General features: G+C 37.9%; 1 protein-coding gene across 1 annotated transcript in view; it reads right to left on the bottom strand.

Moving 5' to 3' along the window:
- Window positions 1-4,909, bottom strand: part of LOC107753255 (septin-9-like) — a 117,890-nt gene that overhangs the window by 99,862 nt on the left and 13,119 nt on the right. The gene's annotated exons all lie outside the window — the stretch shown is intronic.

Below are 4,909 nucleotides of genomic sequence, written 5' to 3'. Positions count from 1 at the left end.
GGGGGGTGATCCTTTTTCCAACTCAGTGATTCTGTTTTTGATTTTTTTCTGACATGTTGGTGTTATATCTTTCACTTGGATGTTATAAGTTGCACAGTTAGATAATACAAAAACTGTGTTCGTCTTCATTTCAGGCTGCAAAGCAACAAAATGTGATTATTTTAAAGGGTGGTGATTCTTTTCTATACCCACTGTATATATAATATACAGAAAAATATACAGTCACAATCATTTGTCACAATATTATATAGATTTTCATTTGGTTTCTGAATACTGTCAAACAAAACAAAAAAGCCAAACAAGATAAACTGAAATGTTTCAGTTCTGATTCAGTTATAACAATTCATTTGAGTACTTTATAGTTTAGGCTTGTCAGCAAGTCACTCAGTCACTTTCCAAAACCTTCACCCTCTCTGCTCCTCTCTGGTCTGCCGAACAACTTTCAAAAAGCAGCTGAAGACACACCTCTTCTACAATCACTTAAAGGCACAATATGTAAGATTTTTTTATTAAAATATCCAAAAACCACTAGAACAGTTATATATTTTGCTGACTTGTGTACTTACATTATCCCAAATGTTTCGAAACGCCCTCCAGCGGCGAAAATAACATATTGTGCCTTTAACCACTCCACAACCTTAAACAAAGGCACTTATACACACACAAACACAAAATTCTCATCTTTGCGTTTCACTTCTGTTCTAGCGTTTTTCCTTGGCTAGCTTTTTAATAAACCTGGCATTATGCACTATGAATATTGTTGGCTCTGTGTTGGCCTAGTTCCTGTATTATACAGTAAGTTACTGCTGATAAAATTGTCTGCTGAAATGCATAAATTAAGTTTAATTTTGATGCATTTCATACATTTTTAATGTACATTGTGATGTCTCTTCAATCATACAATATATGTAGGCTAGAACCACATTTAATGTTGAAATACCTACGATTACTAATAAGATAATGCCGATTTGTTGCTTTTCTCTTCTCCAGTTCCTGCAAAATCCATTATAGACCCACCTGGACTGATGGTGGCTAACTATCTCAGAAGTGATCTGGGACCTTGGGCACCAGGTGTGTCAACTCAGATAAAGGATAAAGGCTCATATTATACACTGTTTTAACTTTTTTAAATGTATTTATTTATTTTTTGCTGTACAGCTGAAGCACAGCACCATTATTTTCTGACCTCTGGAAACTCTCAGAGTCCCTCACACATTTACAAAAAGCCTGTGTGCTGACAGTGCAGAGCACACCACAGCACTGATACAGAGCATTTCATCCACACACACAGCTCTATTTATTGGCTGTTGTCACAGCTTGATGACCGGGTTCCCTCTTCCAGTCAAAGCCTATGGAAAATCCAGCCCTGTCAACGGAAAATCTTACAAACGCACGCTGCTCTGCAGCACCAACGTCACCAGGGACAAAAGTAGTACAGCGCAAATGCTTTGTCTGGTGGAAAGGTCATAAAAGAAGCTAAATGAATTCAATTTAAACCACAAAACAACTCAAGTCTCCATAAGTCACAGATCCCAGCTAAAGCAAAAAACACTGCCATCGAAATCTTACAAAGCAAGTGAAAAGATCGGAAAATAGACTCTAGTATGGGAGAATCTCTTTGAGAATCGTCCCGTTGGTGGCGCACCGAACTCTTACCTGCGATTTTGTCCCCCTCCATGACTAAGCACACACCCTCCTCTGCCACATGTAGCCTGTCTTTCCTCCAACCTTTTTTGTTGGACTTCCTCTTTCTCTCCCAGCGCAGTTTCTCCTCCTTGTTTGCTTTCCCTCGCTCTCCTTTGGCTTGTCCCTCCCTCTCTCTCCTCCTCTCTCTTTAACTCTACCCCAATCTTCTTGATTTAATGTCTTCCGTGTGCTGTAATAATGAGCGGATGCAGAATTACGGCATGCCCATGTGCTGATCATATGGAGCGTTCTTTGCTCTTTTGCTCTTTTATTGTCCTCTTTTTTGTGTCCGTCTGTCTCGAAGTCTCTCTCTCTCTCTCTCTCCGTTCTCTGACACTGAGGCAGCATTGTGTGCGAGATGGAAACCCAAGGCCATGTGATATGAGCGTTTCTTCCCAAAATATCTGCTCTCGGCAGCTTGAGGAATCCTGGACTGCCCTCTGATTTTCTTCAGGGCTCTAGTGAGTCTCTAGTGAGAGAAAGGGCCGAGGAGATTGACGTGACGGACACCACACCCCTGTGATCGAAAACAAACATCTGAACACTGACTCAGACTGTAGACAAACATTTTCATACGCTGCCTGCCGCTCCTAAATTCAAGTACAGCCAAGACACACAACGCAGATTCCTTCGTTTTCCTTCGGTTGCTCAATGAGAGCAAATGCAGACCTCTGTCTGAAAGCATTTGGATTCAGGATGATCTTTGTTCAGGAAGTGGGACTGACCTTTGACCTTTTCCTCTGGGGGGTTGCAGGGTTGTCTGGCGAGCAGACAGCTGGGAGACAAGCCTAAATACTTATGAAGTACACCGGCCCAGATCAGGCAACCCAGACTCAGAAATGCATAGCAAAAAATATAGATATTGTACTCGAATTAAATGACCTATTTATCAATAATATTCATATTGATGTACATAAAACAAAGCAAATTCAATCAAATTGATCACCAAATGCCAATATATTGAGCTGACAGATATCTTGTGCTAGTAGTGATAAGTAGTGATTTGTAAAGCATTCTCTCCTCAGTCCTCTTAACACAGGAACAATACTGCCTCTATGAGAGAGTTCATAGATCTACACCCACTGCCAGACTCACAGCCTTAAATTCCCAAACACATGACATTTCATAGACCTCAAAGGGAGGTTGTGTCACAGTCTTACTGTAGCAACAGGCTTTGCTAGCAGCATAAAACCCACTCTGTTTCACTCAGAAGAGCTAACAGATGAACAATGCTGATTAAGTGATTACTAGGCTTGATTAGTAAATAATTGAAAGTAACAGTACAAAATAATCAGGGATGTGAAGAATTCTTAGAAGAAAAAAAAAGGATAATCTACTGGCAGAAAATTATCAGTACATTTACAGACATTTCTTCCAACACTGAAACACTACAATTCACTGGACATCAAATCCGTAATTTAAAATACAGGTAAAACACCTGTACAAAATCAATACTGAAAAATCCTTAACATTATCACAAATCCTCTATGGTACAATATAATAACAATCATTATTATAAAATAAAATACTTTATTATTATTGTTCAGGGTTTTTGGAGCAATCAAAGAATTTAGCACAGTGTGCTTTAAATGCAGTTTCAAGGACTTCTGGCATCTTGAACACACACATTAGCTGAATATCTCTTGTTTTAAGCAGTCATTCAGACTAACAAGCACCAGGACGTATTTTCTAACCAACAACATGTCATGTGTGTTTAGGGCATAACATAAAGACAGAACATGTTGACATTTGCTACAGCAGTCACCAAAAGTCAATACAAACTATATATATTCTTAAAACCATAAATGGATCCACATGCCAAAGGCCATTTAAGAGTTAACAGTTTGTCAGAGAAACTCACACTCTCACCATCATGAATTTCTTCCAAGGCTAAATTTGCTATGTGAAAATACATATTCTAATTGTGTGTGTGTGTGTGTGTGTGTGTGTGTGTGTGTGTGCATATAATAAATATTATATAGTAATAAATATAACTATCATATATATTTTTATATAGTATACAGTACATGTTGTGAATTTCAATATTTTATGCAATGTATATACTGTACATTGAGGATATAATGTTAAATTAATGTTAATTAAACCTGAAAATGTAATTACATATTTTTTTAATTTGTATTAGTTATGTTTATGCCTCTTCTCTAAAATGTTCTATTTTATGTTGTCTGGTGGCTGACACATGAGCACACCAAAAACACACAAGCACATGCACATAGGCTACTTGTAACCACACAAACTCACACACACACACACACACACACACACACACAGTTTGAGGAAATCGGTTTCATGTTTTATGTAAGAGTAAAACTGGGTTAAAAATGTAAGACCACCTGGACAGCACACAAACAAATATTTGCTTTAATTAGCATTCTTTCTCCTGTGTGCGTCATTTGTGAACGTGTTTATGTGCATGCTTTGTTTGTGAAGTTTGTCAAGCAGATCTCTGGATCTACAACCAGCCCCCATGTGCAGATGTGCGGACGGTGCAAAAGCGGACTGTGCTTCTCGCTACAAGAGGATGCTTCAGTGGTGAGATATCACAGCACACACACACGCAAGGTGTGAATGCTCACGCAACCACATATGTGCTAAGACACACTTCCACAAATGTAAACATCAGAAATCATATGCTTTGTCCACTGCGAGAGAACGCTTCCAAAAATGCACCAACATATGCACAACAACTGTGCTGCTCTTTGTGGTTTTTCTCTCTCTCTCTAGATATATTTAACCTTACACAGAAAACAACCCAAATTGACAGCTGCTGTAACCGCTGTCCCCTATGACACATGCAAACACATTTAAAAACTTTTTACAAAAACACACACATTTGTGTCTATTTATTATGAACCAGTATGACATGTTCTCCACTGGTTCCATATGTCCATATTTCACGGGACATCGAGTGGCAATCTAACATGATATCAAAATTGTTTATCATACAGTTTGTTTGAAAACAACAAAAATGTTGTTAATATGATTTTTGTTGATTTAACACTGAACAGTCATACACAATGACGCCAGAGCTTTTCATTAGTTACTTATCAATTTTTAAGATAAAATATGTACAAAGATTAATTAAGATCTATAGATCTGTCTTGTTTGTGTGTGTCTGCAGTGTTGCTACTCATGGCTTCTCAAACTACCACTAAACTAAAATTGAAAATATTTATTTATTTTTTAAACCATTTATATATAT

The sequence above is a fragment of the Sinocyclocheilus rhinocerous genome, unplaced genomic scaffold (genome assembly GCF_001515625.1).
Source record: "Sinocyclocheilus rhinocerous isolate Xijiao unplaced genomic scaffold, SAMN03320098_v1.1 scaffold191, whole genome shotgun sequence".
Lineage (NCBI taxonomy): Eukaryota > Metazoa > Chordata > Actinopteri > Cypriniformes > Cyprinidae > Sinocyclocheilus > Sinocyclocheilus rhinocerous.
Note: the sequence above shows the minus strand (reverse complement) of the source record. Positions and strands in the feature narration are given on the sequence as shown.